Raw genomic sequence first — 19,289 nt, 5'->3', positions numbered from 1 at the left:
TGAAGTTTGAGGTGGCAAGACAAGCAAGCAGCCCCATTCTCTGTGCCTCTGTGCGAGCACTGCCATGGGCAGATGAGGCTGAGCAACAGCTTTCCAGGCTAGCCCCTTCTGGCTGCCAGCTATCTGCAGACGTTCGCACTTTCGGAGCAGGGCTGCGAAAGGAGCCTGGCTGGGACACCACCATTCCCAGCATGCGTTTGAACTTTCAAGTGGCAAGATAAGCAAGCAGCCCCATTCTCTGTGCCTCTGTGCGAGCACTGCCATGGGCAGATGAGGCTGAGCAACAGCTTTCCAGGCTAGCCCCTTCTGCCTGCCAGCTATCTGCAGACGTTCGCACTTTCGGAGCAGGGCTGCGAAAGGAGCCTGGCAGGGACACCACCATTCCCAGCATGCGTTTGAAGTTTCAAGTGGCAAGATAAGCAAGCAGCCCCATTCTCTGTGCCTCTGTGCGAACAGTGCCATGGCAGATGAGGCTGAGCAACAGCTTTCCAGGCTAGCCCCTTCTGGCTGCCAGCTATCTGCAGACGTTCGCACTTTCGGAGCAGGGCTGCGAAAGGAGCCTGGCTGGGACACCAACTTTCCCTGGCTACGTTTGAAGTTTGAGGTGGCAAGATAAGCAAGCAGCCCCATTCTCTGTGCCTCTGTGCGAGCACTGCCATGGGCAGATGAGGCTGAGCAACAGCTTTCCAGGCTAGCCCCTTCTGGCTGCCAGCTATCTGCAGACGTTCGCACTTTCGGAGCAGGGCTGCGAAAGGAGCCTGGCAGGGACACCAACTTTCCCAGGCTACGTTTGAAGTTTGAGGTGGCAAGACAAGCAAGCAGCCCCATTCTCTGTGCCTCTATGCGAACAGTGCCATGGGCAGATGAGGCTGAGCAACAGCTTTCCAGGCTAGCCCCTTCTGCCTGCCAGCTATCTGCAGACGTTCGCACTTTCGGGCAGGGCTGTGATAGGAGCCTGGCAGGGACACCACCATTCCCAGCATGCGTTTGAAGTTTCAAGTGGCAAGATAAGCAAGCAGCCCCATTCTCTGTGCCTCTGTGCGAACAGTGCCATGGGCAGATGAGGCTGAGCAACAGCTTTCCAGGCTAGCCCCTTCTGCCTGCCAGCTATCTGCAGATGTTCGCACTTTCGGGCAGGGCTGTGATAGGAGCCTGGCAGGGACACCACCATTCAGAGCATGCGTTTGAAGTTTCAAGTGGCAAGATAAGCAAGCAGCCCCATTCTCTGTGCCTCTGTGCGAACAGTGCCATGGGCAGATGAGGCTGAGCAACAGCTTTTCAGGCTAGCACCTTCTGGCTGCCAGCTATCTGCAGACGTTCGCACTTTCGGAGCAGGGCTGCGAAAGGAGCCTAGCAGGGACACCATATTTCCCAGGCTACGTTTGAGGTTTGAGGTGGCAAGACAAGCAAGCAGCCCCATTCTCTGTGCCTCTGTGCGAGCACTGCCATGGGCAGATGAGGCTGAGCAACAGCTTTCCAGGCTAGCCCCTTCTGGCTGCCAGCTATCTGCAGACGTTCGCACTTTCGGAGCAGGGCTGCGAAAGGAGCCTGGCTGGGACACCACCATTCCCAGCATGCGTTTGAAGTTTCAAGTGGCAAGATAAGCAAGCAGCCCCATTCTCTGTGCCTCTATGCGAACAGTGCCATGGGCAGATGAGGCTGAGCAACAGCTTTCCAGGCTAGCCCCTTCTGGCTGCCAGCTATCTGCAGACGTTCGCACTTTCGGAGCAGGGCTGCGAAAGGAGCCTGGCTGGGACACCAACTTTCCCAGGCTACGTTTGAAGTTTGAGGTGGCAAGACAAGCAAGCAGCCCCATTCTCTGTGCCTCTATGCGAACAGTGCCGTGGGCAAATGAGGCTGAGCAACAGCTTTCCAGGCTAGCCCCTTCTGCCTGCCAGCTATCTGCAGACGTTCGCACTTTCGGGCAGGGCTGTGATAGGAGCCTGGCAGGGACACCACCATTCCCAGCATGCGTTTGAAGTTTCAAGTGGCAAGATAAGCAAGCAGCCCCATTCTCTGTGCCTCTGTGCGAACAGTGCCATGGGCAGATGAGGCTGAGCAACAGCTTTCCAGGCTAGCCCCTTCTGCCTGCCAGCTATCTGCAGATGTTCGCACTTTCGGGCAGGGCTGTGATAGGAGCCTGGCAGGGACACCACCATTCCCAGCATGCGTTTGAAGTTTCACGTGGCAAGATAAGCAAGCAGCCCCATTCTCTGTGCCTCTGTGCAAACAGTGCCATGGGCAGATGAGGCTGAGCAACAGCTTTTCAGGCTAGCACCTTCTGGCTGCCAGCTATCTGCAGACGTTCGCACTTTCGGAGCAGGGCTGCGAAAGGAGCCTAGCAGGGACACCATTTTTCCCAGGCTACGTTTGAGGTTTGAGGTGGCAAGACAAGCAAGCAGCCCCATTCTCTGTGCCTCTGTGCGAGCACTGCCATGGGCAGATGAGGCTGAGCAACAGCTTTCCAGGCTAGCCCCTTCTGCCTGCCAGCTATCTGCAGACGTTCGCACTTTCGGAGCAGGGCTGCGAAAGGAGCCTGGCTGGGACACCACCATTCCCAGCATGCGTTTGAAGTTTCAAGTGGCAAGATAAGCAAGCAGCCCCATTCTCTGTGCCTCTATGCGAACAGTGCCATGGCAGATGAGGCTGAGCAACAGCTTTCCAGGCTAGCCCCTTCTGGCTGCCAGCTATCTGCAGACGTTCCCACTTTCGGAGCAGGGCTGCGAAAGGAGCCTGGCTGGGACACCAACTTTCCCAGGCTACGTTTGAAGTTTGAGGTGGCAAGATAAGCAAGCAGCCCCATTCTCTGTGCCTCTGTGCGAGCACTGCCATGGGCAGATGAGGCTGAGCAACAGCTTTCCAGGCTAGCCCCTTCTGGCTGCCAGCTATCTGCAGACGTTCGCACTTTCGGAGCAGGGCTGCGAAAGGAGCCTGGCAGGGACACCACCATTCCCAGCATGCGTTTGAAGTTTCAAGTGGCAAGATAAGCAAGCAGCCCCATTCTCTGTGCCTCTATGCGAACAGTGCCATGGGCAGATGACGCTGAGCAACAGCTTTCCAGGCTAGCCCCTTCTGCCTGCCAGCTATCTGCAGACGTTCGCACTTTCGGAGCAGGGCTGCGAAAGGAGCCTGGCTGGAACACCAACTTTCCCAGGCTACGTTTGAAGTTTGAGGTGGCAAGACAAGCAAGCAGCCCCATTCTCTGTGCCTCTATGCGAACAGTGCCATGGGCAGATGAGGCTGAGCAACAGCTTTCCAGGCTAGCCCCTTCTGGCTGCCAGCTATCTGCAGACGTTCGCACTTTCGGAGCAGGGCTGCGAAAGGAGCCTGGCTGGAACACCAACTTTCCCAGGCTACGTTTGAAGTTTGAGGTGGCAAGACAAGCAAGCAGCCCCATTCTCTGTGCCTCTATGCGAACAGTGCCATGGGCAGATGAGGCTGAGCAACAGCTTTCCAGGCTAGCCCCTTCTGGCTGCCAGCTATCTGCAGACGTTCGCACTTTCGGGCAGGGCTGTGATAGGAGCCTGGCAGGGACACCACCATTCCCAGCATGCGTTTGAAGTTTCAAGTGGCAAGATAAGCAAGCAGCCCCATTCTCTGTGCCTCTGTGCGAACAGTGCCATGGGCAGATGAGGCTGAGCAACAGCTTTCCAGGCTAGCACCTTCTGGCTGCCAGCTATCTGCAGACGTTCGCACTTTCGGAGCAGGGCTGCGAAAGGAGCCTGGCTGGGACACCACCATTCCCAGCATGCGTTTGAAGTTTCAAGTGGCAAGATAAGCAAGCAGCCCCATTCTCTGTGCCTCTATGCGAACAGTGCCATTGGCAGATGAGGCTGAGCAACAGCTTTCCAGGCTAGCCCCTTCTGCCTGCCAGCTATCTGCAGACGTTCGCACTTTCGGAGCAGGGCTGCGAAAGGAGCCTGGCAGGGACACCATCTTTCCCAGGCTACGTTTGAAGTTTGAGGTGGCAAGACAAGCAAGCAGCCCCATTCTCTGTGCCTCTATGCGAACAGTGACATTGGCAGATGAGGCTGAGCAACAGCTTTCCAGGCTAGCCCCTTCTGGCTGCCAGCTATCTGCAGACGTTCGCACTTTCGGAGCAGGGCTGCGAAAGGAGCCTGGCAGGGACACCACCATTCCCAGCATGCGTTTGAAGTTTCAAGTGGCAAGATAAGCAAGCAGCCCCATTCTCTGTGCCTCTGTGCGAGCACTGCCATGGGCAGATGAGGCTGAGCAACAGCTTTCCAGGCTAGCCCCTTCTGGCTGCCAGCTATCTGCAGACGTTCGCACTTTCGGAGCAGGGCTGCGAAAGGAGCCTGGCAGGGACACCACCATTCCCAGCATGCGTTTGAAGTTTCACGTGGCAAGATAAGCAAGTAGCCCCATTCTCTGTGCCTCTATGCGAACAGTGCCATGGGCAGATGAGGCTGAGCAACAGCTTTCCAGGCTAGCCCCTTCTGCCTGCCAGCTATCTGCAGACGTTCGCACTTTCGGAGCAGGGCTGCGAAAGGAACCTGGCAGGGACACCACCATTCCCAGCATGCGTTTGAAGTTTCAAGTGGCAAGATAAGCAAGCAGACCCTTTCTCTGTGCCTCTATGCGAACAGTGCCATGGGCAGATGAGGCTGAGCAATAGCTTTCCAGGCTAGCCCCTTCTGGCTGCCAGCTATCTGCAGACGTTCGCATTTCAAGAGCAGGGCTGCGAAAGGAGCCTAGCAGGGACACCATCTTTCCCAGGCTACGTTTGAAGTTTGAGGTGGCAAGACAAGCAAGCAGCCCCATTCTCTGTGCCTCTGTGCGAGCACTGCCATGGGCAGATGAGGCTGAGCAACAGCTTTCCAGGCTAGCCCCTTTTGGCTGCCAGCTATCTGCAGACGTTCGCACTTTCGGAGCAGGGCTGCGAAAGGAGCCTGGCTGGGACACCACCATTCCCAGCATGCGTTTGAACTTTCAAGTGGCAAGATAAGCAAGCAGCCCCATTCTCTGTGCCTCTGTGCGAGCACTGCCATGGGCAGATGAGGCTGAGCAACAGCTTTCCAGGCTAGCCCCTTCTGGCTGCCAGCTATCTGCAGACGTTCGCACTTTCGGAGCAGGGCTGCGAAAGGAGCCTGGCAGGGACACCACCATTCCCAGCATGCGTTTGAAGTTTCAAGTGGCAAGATAAGCAAGCAGCCCCATTCTCTGTGCCTCTGTGCGAACAGTGCCATGGCAGACGAGGCTGAGCAACAGCTTTCCAGGCTAGCCCCTTCTGGCTGCCAGCTCTCTGCAGACGTTCGCACTTTCGGAGCAGGGCTGCGAAAGGAGCCTGGCTGGGACACCAACTTTCGCAGGCTACGTTTGAAGTTTGAGGTGGCAAGACAAGCAAGCAGCACCAGTCTCTGTGCCTCTACGCGAACACTGTCATGGGCAGATGAGGCTGAGCAACAGCTTTCCAGGCTAGCCCCTTCTGCCTGCCAGCTATCTGCAGACGTTCGCACTTCTGGAGCAGGGCTGTGATAGGAGCCTGGCAGGGACACCACCATTCCCAGCATGCGTTTGAAGTTTCAAGTGGCAAGATAAGCAAGCAGCCCCATTCTCTGTGCCTCTGTGCGAACAGTGCCATGGGCAGATGAGGCTGAGCAACAGCTTTCCAGGCTAGCACCTTCTGGCTGCCAGCTATCTGCAGACGTTCGCACTTTCGGAGCAGGGCTGCGAAAGGAGCCTGGCTGGGACACCACCATTCCCAGCATGCGTTTGAAGTTTCAAGTGGCAAGATAAGCAAGCAGCCCCATTCTCTGTGCCTCTATGCGAACAGTGCCATTGGCAGATGAGGCTGAGCAACAGCTTTCCAGGCTAGCCCCTTCTGCCTGCCAGCTATCTGCAGACGTTCGCACTTTCGGAGCAGGGCTGCGAAAGGAGCCTGGCAGGGACACCATCTTTCCCAGGCTACGTTTGAAGTTTGAGGTGGCAAGACAAGCAAGCAGCCCCATTCTCTGTGCCTCTATGCGAACAGTGACATTGGCAGATGAGGCTGAGCAACAGCTTTCCAGGCTAGCCCCTTCTGGCTGCCAGCTATCTGCAGACGTTCGCACTTTCGGAGCAGGGCTGCGAAAGGAGCCTGGCAGGGACACCACCATTCCCAGCATGCGTTTGAAGTTTCAAGTGGCAAGATAAGCAAGCAGCCCCATTCTCTGTGCCTCTGTGCGAGCACTGCCATGGGCAGATGAGGCTGAGCAACAGCTTTCCAGGCTAGCCCCTTCTGGCTGCCAGCTATCTGCAGACGTTCGCACTTTCGGAGCAGGGCTGCGAAAGGAGCCTGGCAGGGACACCACCATTCCCAGCATGCGTTTGAAGTTTCACGTGGCAAGATAAGCAAGTAGCCCCATTCTCTGTGCCTCTATGCGAACAGTGCCATGGGCAGATGAGGCTGAGCAACAGCTTTCCAGGCTAGCCCCTTCTGCCTGCCAGCTATCTGCAGACGTTCGCACTTTCGGAGCAGGGCTGCGAAAGGAACCTGGCAGGGACACCACCATTCCCAGCATGCGTTTGAAGTTTCAAGTGGCAAGATAAGCAAGCAGACCCTTTCTCTGTGCCTCTATGCGAACAGTGCCATGGGCAGATGAGGCTGAGCAATAGCTTTCCAGGCTAGCCCCTTCTGGCTGCCAGCTATCTGCAGACGTTCGCATTTCAAGAGCAGGGCTGCGAAAGGAGCCTAGCAGGGACACCATCTTTCCCAGGCTACGTTTGAAGTTTGAGGTGGCAAGACAAGCAAGCAGCCCCATTCTCTGTGCCTCTGTGCGAGCACTGCCATGGGCAGATGAGGCTGAGCAACAGCTTTCCAGGCTAGCCCCTTTTGGCTGCCAGCTATCTGCAGACGTTCGCACTTTCGGAGCAGGGCTGCGAAAGGAGCCTGGCTGGGACACCACCATTCCCAGCATGCGTTTGAACTTTCAAGTGGCAAGATAAGCAAGCAGCCCCATTCTCTGTGCCTCTGTGCGAGCACTGCCATGGGCAGATGAGGCTGAGCAACAGCTTTCCAGGCTAGCCCCTTCTGGCTGCCAGCTATCTGCAGACGTTCGCACTTTCGGAGCAGGGCTGCGAAAGGAGCCTGGCAGGGACACCACCATTCCCAGCATGCGTTTGAAGTTTCAAGTGGCAAGATAAGCAAGCAGCCCCATTCTCTGTGCCTCTGTGCGAACAGTGCCATGGCAGACGAGGCTGAGCAACAGCTTTCCAGGCTAGCCCCTTCTGGCTGCCAGCTCTCTGCAGACGTTCGCACTTTTGGAGCAGGGCTGCGAAAGGAGCCTGGCTGGAACACCAACTTTCCCAGGCTACGTTTGAAGTTTGAGGTGGCAAGACAAGCAAGCAGCACCAGTCTCTGTGCCTCTACGCGAACACTGTCATGGGCAGATGAGGCTGAGCAACAGCTTTCCAGGCTAGCCCCTTCTGCCTGCCAGCTATCTGCAGACGTTCGCACTTCTGGAGCAGGGCTGTGATAGGAGCCTGGCAGGGACACCACCATTCCCAGCATGCGTTTGAAGTTTCAAGTGGCAAGATAAGCAAGCAGCCCCATTCTCTGTGCCTCTATGCGAACAGTGCCATGGGCAGATGAGGCTGAGCAACAGCTTTCCAGGCTAGCCCCTTCTGGCTGCCAGCTATCTGCAGACGTTCGCACTTTCGGAGCAGGGCTGTGATAGGAGCCTGGCAGGGACACCACCATTCCCAGCATGCGTTTGAAGTTTCAAGTGGCAAGATAAGCAAGCAGCCCCATTCTCTGTGCCTCTATGCGAACAGTGCCATGGGCAGATGAGGCTGAGCAACAGCTTTCCAGGCTAGCCCCTTCTGGCTGCCAGCTATCTGCAGACGTTCACACTTTCGGAGCAGGGCTGCGAAAGGAGCCTGGCTGGGACACCAACTTTCCCAGGCTACGTTTGAAGTTTGAGGTGGCAAGACAAGCAAGCAGCCCCATTCTCTGTGCCTCTGTGCGAGCACTGCCATGGGCAGATGAGGCTGAGCAACAGCTTTCCAGGCTAGCCCCTTCTGCCTGCCAGCTATCTGCAGACGTTCGCACTTCTGGAGCAGGGCTCTGATAGGAGCCTGGCAGGGACACCACCATTCCCAGCATGCGTTTGAAGTTTCAAGTGGCAAGATAAGCAAGCAGCCCCATTCTCTGTGCCTCTATGCGAACAGTGCCATTGGCAGATGAGGCTGAGCAACAGCTTTCCAGGCTAGCCCCTTCTGGCTGCCAGCTATCTGCAGACGTTCGCACTTTCGGAGCAGGGCTGTGATAGGAGCCTGGCAGGGACACCACCATTCCCAGCATGCGTTTGAAGTTTCAAGTGGCAAGATAAGCAAGCAGCCCCATTCTCTGTGCCTCTATGCGAACAGTGCCATGGGCAGATGAGGCTGAGCAACAGCTTTCCAGGCTAGCCCCTTCTGGCTGCCAGCTATCTGCAGACGTTCACACTTTCGGAGCAGGGCTGCGAAAGGAGCCTGGCTGGGACACCAACTTTCCCAGGCTACGTTTGAAGTTTGAGGTGGCAAGACAAGCAAGCAGCCCCATTCTCTGTGCCTCTGTGCGAGCACTGCCATGGGCAGATGAGGCTGAGCAACAGCTTTCCAGGCTAGCCCCTTCTGGCTGCCAGCTATCTGCAGACGTTCGCACTTTCGGAGCAGGGCTGCGAAAGGAGCCTGGCAGGGACACCACCATTCCCAGCATGCGTTTGAAGTTTCAAGTGGCAAGATAAGCAAGCAGCCCCATTCTCTGTGCCTCTATGCGAACAGTGCCATGGGCAGATGAGGCTGAGCAACAGCTTTCCAGGCTAGCCCCTTCTGGCTGCCAGCTATCTGCAGACGTTCGCACTTTCGGAGCAGGGCTGCGAAAGGAGCCTGGCAGGGACACCAACTTTCCCAGGCTACGTTTGAAGTTTGAGGTGGCAAGATAAGCAAGCAGCCCCATTCTCTGTGCCTCTGTGCGAACAGTGCCATGGGCAGATGAGGCTGAGCAACAGCTTTCCAGGTTAGCCCCTTCTGGCTGCCAGCTATCTGCAGACGTTCGCACTTTCGGAGCAGGGCTGCGAAAGGAGCCTGGCTGGGACACCAACTTTCCCAGGCTACGTTTGAAGTTTGAGGTGGCAAGACAAGCAAGCAGCCCCATTCTCTGTGCCTCTATGCGAACAGTGCCATGGGCAGATGAGGCTGAGCAACATCTTTCCAGGCTAGCCCCTTCTGGCTGCCAGCTATCTGCAGACGTTCGCACTTTCGGGCAGGACTGTGATAGGAGCCTGGCAGGGACACCACCATTCCCAGCATGCGTTTGAAGTTTCACGTGGCAAGATAAGCAAGCAGCCCCATTCTCTGTGCCTCTGTGCGAACAGTGCCATGGGCAGATGAGGCTGAGCAACAGCTTTCCAGGCTAGCACCTTCTGGCTGCCAGCTATCTGCAGACGTTCGCACTTTCGGAGCAGGGCTGCGAAAGGAGCCTGGCTGGGACACCACCATTCCCAGCATGCGTTTGAAGTTTCAAGTGGCAAGATAAGCAAGCAGCCCCATTCTCTGTGCCTCTATGCGAACAGTGCCATTGGCAGATGAGGCTGAGCAACAGCTTTCCAGGCTAGCCCCTTCTGCCTGCCAGCTATCTGCAGACGTTCGCACTTTCGGAGCAGGGCTGCGAAAGGAGCCTGGCAGGGACACCATCTTTCCCAGGCTACGTTTGAAGTTTGAGGTGGCAAGACAAGCAAGCAGCCCCATTCTCTGTGCCTCTGTGCAAGCACTGCCATGGGCAGATGAGGCTGAGCAACAGCTTTCCAGGCTAGCCCCTTCTGCCTGCCAGCTATCTGCAGACGTTCGCACTTTCGGAGCAGGGCTGCGAAAGGAGCCTGGCTGGGACACCACCATTCCCAGCATGCGTTTGAAGTTTCAAGTGGCAAGATAAGCAAGCAGCCCCATTCTCTGTGCCTCTATGCGAACAGTGACATTGGCAGATGAGGCTGAGCAACAGCTTTCCAGGCTAGCCCGTTCTGCCTGCCAGCTATCTGCAGACGTTCGCACTTTCGGAGCAGGGCTGTGATAGGAGCCTGGCAGGGACACCAACTTTCCCAGGCTACGTTTGAAGTTTGAGGTGCCAAGACAAGCAAGCAGCCCCATTCTCTGTGCCTCTGTGCGAACAGTGCCATGGGCAGATGAGGCTGAGCAACAGCTTTCCAGGCTAGCCCCTTCTGGCTGCCAGCTATCTGCAGACGTTCGCACTTTCGGAGCAGGGCTGCGAAAGGAGCCTGGCTGGGACACCAACTTTCCCAGGCTACGTTTGAAGTTTGAGGTGGCAAGACAAGCAAGCAGCCCCATTCTCTGTGCCTCTGTGCGAACAGTGCCATGGGCAGATGAGGCTGAGCAACAGCTTTCCAGGCTAGCCCCTTCTGCCTGCCAGCTATCTGCAGACGTTCGCACTTTCGGAGCAGGGCTGCGAAAGGAGCCTGGCTGGGATACCAACTTTCCCAGGCTACGTTTGAAGTTTGAGGTGGCAAGACAAGCAAGCAGCCCCATTCTCTGTGCCTCTGTGCGAGCACTGCCATGGGCAGATGAGGCTGAGCAACAGCTTTCCAGGCTAGCCCCTTCTGGCTGCCAGCTATCTGCAGACGTTCGCACTTTCAGAGCAGGGCTGCGAAAGGAGCCTGGCTGGGACACCAACTTTCCCAGGCTACGTTTGAAGTTTGAGGTGGCAAGACAAGCAAGCAGCCCCATTCTCTGTGCCTCTATGCGAACAGTGCCATGGGCAGATGAGGCTGAGCAACAGCTTTCCAGGCTAGCCCCTTCTGCCTGCCAGCTATCTGCAGACGTTCGCACTTTCGGAGCAGGGCTTCGAAAGGAACCTGGCAGGGACACCACCATTCCCAGCATGCGTTTGAAGTTTCAAGTGGCAAGATAAGCAAGCAGCCCCTTTCTCTGTGCCTCTGTGCGAACAGTGCCATGGGCAGATGAGGCTGAGCAATAGCTTTCCAGGCTAGCCCCTTCTGGCTGCCAGCTATCTGCAGACGTTCGCATTTCAAGAGCAGGGCTGCGAAAGGAGCCTAGCAGGGACACCATCTTTCCCAGGCTACGTTTGAAGTTTGAGGTGGCAAGACAAGCAAGCAGCCCCATTCTCTGTGCCTCTGTGCGAGCACTGCCATGGGCAGATGAGGCTGAGCAACAGCTTTCCAGGCTAGCCCCTTCTGGCTGCCAGCTATCTGCAGACGTTCGCACTTTCGGAGCAGGGCTGTGATAGGAGCCTGGCAGGGACACCACCATTCCCAGCATGCGTTTGAAGTTTCAAGTGGCAAGATAAGCAAGCAGCCCCATTCTCTGTGCCTCTATGCGAACAGTGCCATGGGCAGATGAGGCTGAGCAACAGCTTTCCAGGCTAGCCCCTTCTGGCTGCCAGCTATCTGCAGACGTTCACACTTTCGGAGCAGGGCTGCGAAAGGAGCCTGGCTGGGACACCAACTTTCCCAGGCTACGTTTGAAGTTTGAGGTGGCAAGACAAGCAAGCAGCCCCATTCTCTGTGCCTCTGTGCGAGCACTGCCATGGGCAGATGAGGCTGAGCAACAGCTTTCCAGGCTAGCCCCTTCTGCCTGCCAGCTATCTGCAGACGTTCGCACTTCTGGAGCAGGGCTCTGATAGGAGCCTGGCAGGGACACCACCATTCCCAGCATGCGTTTGAAGTTTCAAGTGGCAAGATAAGCAAGCAGCCCCATTCTCTGTGCCTCTATGCGAACAGTGCCATTGGCAGATGAGGTTGAGCAACAGCTTTCCAGGCTAGCCCCTTCTGGCTGCCAGCTATCTGCAGACGTTCGCACTTTCGGAGCAGGGCTGTGATAGGAGCCTGGCAGGGACACCACCATTCCCAGCATGCGTTTGAAGTTTCAAGTGGCAAGATAAGCAAGCAGCCCCATTCTCTGTGCCTCTATGCGAACAGTGCCATGGGCAGATGAGGCTGAGCAACAGCTTTCCAGGCTAGCCCCTTCTGGCTGCCAGCTATCTGCAGACGTTCACACTTTCGGAGCAGGGCTGCGAAAGGAGCCTGGCTGGGACACCAACTTTCCCAGGCTACGTTTGAAGTTTGAGGTGGCAAGACAAGCAAGCAGCCCCATTCTCTGTGCCTCTGTGCGAGCACTGCCATGGGCAGATGAGGCTGAGCAACAGCTTTCCAGGCTAGCCCCTTCTGGCTGCCAGCTATCTGCAGACGTTCGCACTTTCGGAGCAGGGCTGCGAAAGGAGCCTGGCAGGGACACCACCATTCCCAGCATGCGTTTGAAGTTTCAAGTGGCAAGATAAGCAAGCAGCCCCATTCTCTGTGCCTCTATGCGAACAGTGCCATGGGCAGATGAGGCTGAGCAACAGCTTTCCAGGCTAGCCCCTTCTGGCTGCCAGCTATCTGCAGACGTTCGCACTTTCGGAGCAGGGCTGCGAAAGGAGCCTGGCAGGGACACCAACTTTCCCAGGCTACGTTTGAAGTTTGAGGTGGCAAGATAAGCAAGCAGCCCCATTCTCTGTGCCTCTGTGCGAACAGTGCCATGGGCAGATGAGGCTGAGCAACAGCTTTCCAGGTTAGCCCCTTCTGGCTGCCAGCTATCTGCAGACGTTCGCACTTTCGGAGCAGGGCTGCGAAAGGAGCCTGGCTGGGACACCAACTTTCCCAGGCTACGTTTGAAGTTTGAGGTGGCAAGACAAGCAAGCAGCCCCATTCTCTGTGCCTCTATGCGAACAGTGCCATGGGCAGATGAGGCTGAGCAACATCTTTCCAGGCTAGCCCCTTCTGGCTGCCAGCTATCTGCAGACGTTCGCACTTTCGGGCAGGACTGTGATAGGAGCCTGGCAGGGACACCACCATTCCCAGCATGCGTTTGAAGTTTCACGTGGCAAGATAAGCAAGCAGCCCCATTCTCTGTGCCTCTGTGCGAACAGTGCCATGGGCAGATGAGGCTGAGCAACAGCTTTCCAGGCTAGCACCTTCTGGCTGCCAGCTATCTGCAGACGTTCGCACTTTCGGAGCAGGGCTGCGAAAGGAGCCTGGCTGGGACACCACCATTCCCAGCATGCGTTTGAAGTTTCAAGTGGCAAGATAAGCAAGCAGCCCCATTCTCTGTGCCTCTATGCGAACAGTGCCATTGGCAGATGAGGCTGAGCAACAGCTTTCCAGGCTAGCCCCTTCTGCCTGCCAGCTATCTGCAGACGTTCGCACTTTCGGAGCAGGGCTGCGAAAGGAGCCTGGCAGGGACACCATCTTTCCCAGGCTACGTTTGAAGTTTGAGGTGGCAAGACAAGCAAGCAGCCCCATTCTCTGTGCCTCTGTGCAAGCACTGCCATGGGCAGATGAGGCTGAGCAACAGCTTTCCAGGCTAGCCCCTTCTGCCTGCCAGCTATCTGCAGACGTTCGCACTTTCGGAGCAGGGCTGCGAAAGGAGCCTGGCTGGGACACCACCATTCCCAGCATGCGTTTGAAGTTTCAAGTGGCAAGATAAGCAAGCAGCCCCATTCTCTGTGCCTCTATGCGAACAGTGACATTGGCAGATGAGGCTGAGCAACAGCTTTCCAGGCTAGCCCGTTCTGCCTGCCAGCTATCTGCAGACGTTCGCACTTTCGGAGCAGGGCTGTGATAGGAGCCTGGCAGGGACACCAACTTTCCCAGGCTACGTTTGAAGTTTGAGGTGCCAAGACAAGCAAGCAGCCCCATTCTCTGTGCCTCTGTGCGAACAGTGCCATGGGCAGATGAGGCTGAGCAACAGCTTTCCAGGCTAGCCCCTTCTGGCTGCCAGCTATCTGCAGACGTTCGCACTTTCGGAGCAGGGCTGCGAAAGGAGCCTGGCTGGGACACCAACTTTCCCAGGCTACGTTTGAAGTTTGAGGTGGCAAGACAAGCAAGCAGCCCCATTCTCTGTGCCTCTGTGCGAACAGTGCCATGGGCAGATGAGGCTGAGCAACAGCTTTCCAGGCTAGCCCCTTCTGCCTGCCAGCTATCTGCAGACGTTCGCACTTTCGGAGCAGGGCTGCGAAAGGAGCCTGGCTGGGATACCAACTTTCCCAGGCTACGTTTGAAGTTTGAGGTGGCAAGACAAGCAAGCAGCCCCATTCTCTGTGCCTCTGTGCGAGCACTGCCATGGGCAGATGAGGCTGAGCAACAGCTTTCCAGGCTAGCCCCTTCTGGCTGCCAGCTATCTGCAGACGTTCGCACTTTCAGAGCAGGGCTGCGAAAGGAGCCTGGCTGGGACACCAACTTTCCCAGGCTACGTTTGAAGTTTGAGGTGGCAAGACAAGCAAGCAGCCCCATTCTCTGTGCCTCTATGCGAACAGTGCCATGGGCAGATGAGGCTGAGCAACAGCTTTCCAGGCTAGCCCCTTCTGCCTGCCAGCTATCTGCAGACGTTCGCACTTTCGGAGCAGGGCTTCGAAAGGAACCTGGCAGGGACACCACCATTCCCAGCATGCGTTTGAAGTTTCAAGTGGCAAGATAAGCAAGCAGCCCCTTTCTCTGTGCCTCTGTGCGAACAGTGCCATGGGCAGATGAGGCTGAGCAATAGCTTTCCAGGCTAGCCCCTTCTGGCTGCCAGCTATCTGCAGACGTTCGCATTTCAAGAGCAGGGCTGCGAAAGGAGCCTAGCAGGGACACCATCTTTCCCAGGCTACGTTTGAAGTTTGAGGTGGCAAGACAAGCAAGCAGCCCCATTCTCTGTGCCTCTGTGCGAGCACTGCCATGGGCAGATGAGGCTGAGCAACAGCTTTCCAGGCTAGCCCCTTCTGGCTGCCAGCTATCTGCAGACGTTCGCACTTTCGGAGCAGGGCTGTGATAGGAGCCTGGCAGGGACACCACCATTCCCAGCATGCGTTTGAAGTTTCAAGTGGCAAGATAAGCAAGCAGCCCCATTCTCTGTGCCTCTATGCGAACAGTGCCATGGGCAGATGAGGCTGAGCAACAGCTTTCCAGGCTAGCCCCTTCTGCCTGCCAGCTATCTGCAGACGTTCGCACATTCGGAGCAGGGCTCTGATAGGAGCCTGGAAGGGACACCACCATTCCCAGCATGCCTTTGAAGTTTCAAGTTGCAAGATAAGCAAGCAGCACCATTCTCTGTGCCTCTATGCGAACAGTGCCATTGGCAGATGAGGCTGAGCAACAGCTTTCCAGGCTAGCCCCTTCTGCCTGCCAGCTATCTGCAGACGTTCGCACTTTCGGAGCAGGGCTGTGATAGGAGCCTGGCAGGGACACCAACTTTCCCAGGCTACGTTTGAAGTTTGAGGTGGCAAGACAAGCAAGCAGCCCCATTCTCTGTGCCTCTGTGCGAACAGTGCCATGGGCAGATGAGGCTGAGCAACAGCTTTCCAGGCTAGCCCCTTCTGGCTGCCAGCTATCTGCAGACGTTCGCACTTTCGGAGCAGGGCTGCGAAAGGAGCCTGGCTGGGACACCAACTTTCCCAGGCTACGTTTGAAGTTTGAGGTGGCAAGACAAGCAAGCAGCCCCATTCTCTGTGCCTCTGTGCGAACAGTGCCATGGGCAGATGAGGCTGAGCAACAGCTTTCCAGGCTAGCCCCTTCTGCCTGCCAGCTATCTGCAGACGTTCGCACTTTCGGAGCAGGGCTGCGAAAGGAGCCTGGCTGGGATACCAACTTTCCCAGGCTACGTTTGAAGTTTGAGGTGGCAAGACAAGCAAGCAGCCCCATTCTCTGTGCCTCTGTGCGAGCACTGCCATGGGCAGATGAGGCTGAGCAACAGCTTTCCAGGCTAGCCCCTTCTGGCTGCCAGCTATCTGCAGACGTTCGCACTTTCAGAGCAGGGCTGCTAAAGGAGCCTGGCTGGGACACCAACTTTCCCAGGCTACGTTTGAAGTTTGAGGTGGCAAGACAAGCAAGCAGCCCCATTCTCTGTGCCTCTATGCGAACAGTGCCATGGGCAGATGAGGCTGAGCAACAGCTTTCCAGGCTAGCCCCTTCTGCCTGCCAGCTATCTGCAGACGTTCGCACTTTCGGAGCAGGGCTTCGAAAGGAACCTGGCAGGGACACCACCATTCCCAGCATGCGTTTGAAGTTTCAAGTGGCAAGATAAGCAAGCAGCCCCTTTCTCTGTGCCTCTATGCGAACAGTGCCATGGGCAGATGAGGCTGAGCAACAGCTTTCCAGGCTAGCCCCTTCTGGCTGCCAGCTATCTGCAGACGTTCGCATTTCAAGAGCAGGGCTGCGAAAGGAGCCTGGCTGGGACACCATATTTCCCAGGCTACGTTTGAAGTTTGAGGTGGCAAGACAAGCAAGCAGCCCCATTCTCTGTGCCTCTGTGCGAGCACTGCCATGGGCAGATGAGGCTGAGCAACAGCTTTCCAGGCTAGCCCCTTCTGCCTGCCAGCTATCTGCAGACGTTCGCACTTTCGGAGCAGGGCTGCGAAAGGAGCCTGGCTGGGACACCACCATTCCCAGCATGCGTTTGAACTTTCAAGTGGCAAGATAAGCAAGCAGCCCCATTCTCTGTGCCTCTGTGCGAGCACTGCCATGGGCAGATGAGGCTGAGCAACAGCTTTCCAGGCTAGCCCCTTCTGGCTGCCAGCTATCTGCAGACGTTCGCACTTTTGGAGCAGGGCTGCGAAAGGAGCCTGGCAGGGACACCACCATTCCCAGCATGCGTTTGAAGTTTCAAGTGGCAAGATAAGCAAGCAGCCCCATTCTCTGTGCCTCTATGCGAACAGTGCCATGGGCAGATGAGGCTGAGCAACAGCTTTCCAGGCTAGCCCCTTCTGGCTGCCAGCTATCTGCAGACGTTCGCACTTTCGGAGCAGGGCTGCGAAAGGAGCCTGGCAGGGACACCAACTTTCCCAGGCTACGTTTGAAGTTTGAGGTGGCAAGATAAGCAAGCAGCCCCATTCTTTGTGCCTCTGTGCGAGCACTGCCATGGGCAGATGAGGCTGAGCAACAGCTTTCCAGGTTAGCCCCTTCTGGCTGCCAGCTATCTGCAGACGTTCGCACTTTCGGAGCAGGGCTGCGAAAGGAGCCTGGCTGGGACACCAACTTTCCCAGGCTACGTTTGAAGTTTGAGGTGGCAAGACAAGCAAGCAGCCCCATTCTCTGTGCCTCTATGCGAACAGTGCCATGGGCAGATGAGGCTGAGCAACATCTTTCCAGGCTAGCCCCTTCTGGCTGCCAGCTATCTGCAGACGTTCGCACTTTCGGGCAGGGCTGTGATAGGAGCCTGGCAGGGACACCACCATTCCCAGCATGCGTTTGAAGTTTCACGTGGCAAGATAAGCAAGCAGCCCCATTCTCTGTGCCTCTGTGCGAACAGTGCCATGGGCAGATGAGGCTGAGCAACAGCTTTCCAGGCTAGCACCTTCTGGCTGCCAGCTATCTGCAGACGTTCGCACTTTCGGAGCAGGGCTGCGAAAGGAGCCTGGCTGGGACACCACCATTCCCAGCATGCGTTTGAAGTTTCAAGTGGCAAGATAAGCAAGCAGCCCCATTCTCTGTGCCTCTATGCGAACAGTGCCATTGGCAGATGAGGCTGAGCAACAGCTTTCCAGGCTAGCCCCTTCTGCCTGCCAGCTATCTGCAGACGTTCGCACTTTCGGAGCAGGGCTGCGAAAGGAGCCTGGCAGGGACACCATCTTTCCCAGGCTACGTTTGAAGTTTGAGGTGGCAAGATAAGCAAGCAGCCCCATTTTCTGTGCCTCTGTGCAAGCACTGCCATGGGCAGATGAGGCTGAGCAACAGCTTTCCAGGCTAGCCCCTTCTGCCTGCCAGCTATCTGCAGACGTTCGCACTTTCGGAGCAGGGCTGCGAAAGGAGCCTGGCTGGGACACCACCATTCCCAGCATGCGTTTGAAGTTTCAAGTGGCAAGATAAGCAAGCAGCCCCATTCTCTGTGCCTCTATGCGAACAGTGACATTGGCAGATGAGGCTGAGCAACAGCTTTCCAGGCTAGCCCGTTCTGCCTGCCAGCTATCTGCAGACGTTCGCACTTTCGGAGCAGGGCTCTGATAGGAGCCTGGCAGGGACACCACCATTCCCAGCATGCGTTTGAAGTTTCAAGTGGCAAGATAAGCAAGCAGCCCCATTCTCTGTGCCTCTATGCGAACAGTGCCATGCGCAGATGAGGCTGAGCAACAGCTTTCCAGGCTAGCCCCTTCTGGCTGCCAGCTATCTGCAGACATTCGCACTTTCGGAGCAGGGCTGCGAAAGGAGCCTGGCTGGGACACCAACTTTCCCAGGCTACGTTTGAAGTTTGAGGTGGCAAGACAAGCAAGCAGCCCCATTCTCTGTGCCTCTGTGCGAGCACTGCCATGGGCAGATGAGGCTGATCAACAGCTTTCCAGGGTAGCCCCTTCTGGCTGCCAGCTATCTGCAGACGTTCGCACTTTCGGAGCAGGGCTGCGAAAGGAGCCTGGCAGGGACACCACCATTCCCAGCATGCGTTTGAAGTTTCACGTGGCAAGATAAGCAAGTAGCCCCATTCTCTGTGCCTCTATGCGAACAGTGCCATGGGCAGATGAGGCTGAGCAACAGCTTTCCAGGCTAGCCACTTCTGCCTGCCAGCTATCTGCAGACGTTCGCACTTTCGGAGCAGGGCTGCGAAAGGAGCCTGGCAGGGACACCACCACCATTCCCAGCATGCGTTTGAAGTTTCAAGTGGCAAGATAAGCAAGCAGCCCCATTCTCTGTGCCTCTATGCGAACAGTGCCATGGGCAGATGAGGCTGAGCAACAGCTTTCCAGGCTAGCCCCTTCTGCCTGCCAGCTATCTGCAGACGTTCGCACATTCGGAGCAGGGCTCTGATAGGAGCCTGGCAGGGACACCACCATTCCCAGCATGCCTTTGAAGTTTCAAGTGGCAAGATAAGCAAGCAGCACCATTCTCTGTGCCTCTATGCGAACAGTGCCATTGGCAGATGAGGCTGAGCAACAGCTTTCCAGGCTAGCCCCTTCTGCCTGCCAGCTATCTGCAGACGTTCGCACTTTCGGAGCAGGGCTGTGATAGGAGCCTGGCAGGGACACCACCATTCCCAGCATGCGTTTGAAGTTTCAAGTGGCAAGATAAGCAAGCAGCCCCATTCTCTGTGCCTCTATGCGAACAGTGCCATGGGCAGATGAGGCTGAGCAACACCTTTCCAGGCTAGCCCCTTCTGGCTGCCAGCTATCTGCAGACGTTCGCACTTTCGGAGCAGGGCTGCGAAAGGAGCCTGGCTGGGACACCAACTTTCCCAGGCTACGTTTGAAGTTTGAGGTGGCAAGACAAGCAAGCAGCCCCATTCTCTGTGCCTCTGTGCGAACAGTGCCATGGGCAGATGAGGCTGAGCAACAGCTT

This window comes from Opisthocomus hoazin, chromosome 37, assembly GCF_030867145.1.
Source record: "Opisthocomus hoazin isolate bOpiHoa1 chromosome 37, bOpiHoa1.hap1, whole genome shotgun sequence".
Taxonomy (NCBI): domain Eukaryota; kingdom Metazoa; phylum Chordata; class Aves; order Opisthocomiformes; family Opisthocomidae; genus Opisthocomus; species Opisthocomus hoazin.
This window is presented reverse-complemented; position numbering follows the sequence as displayed.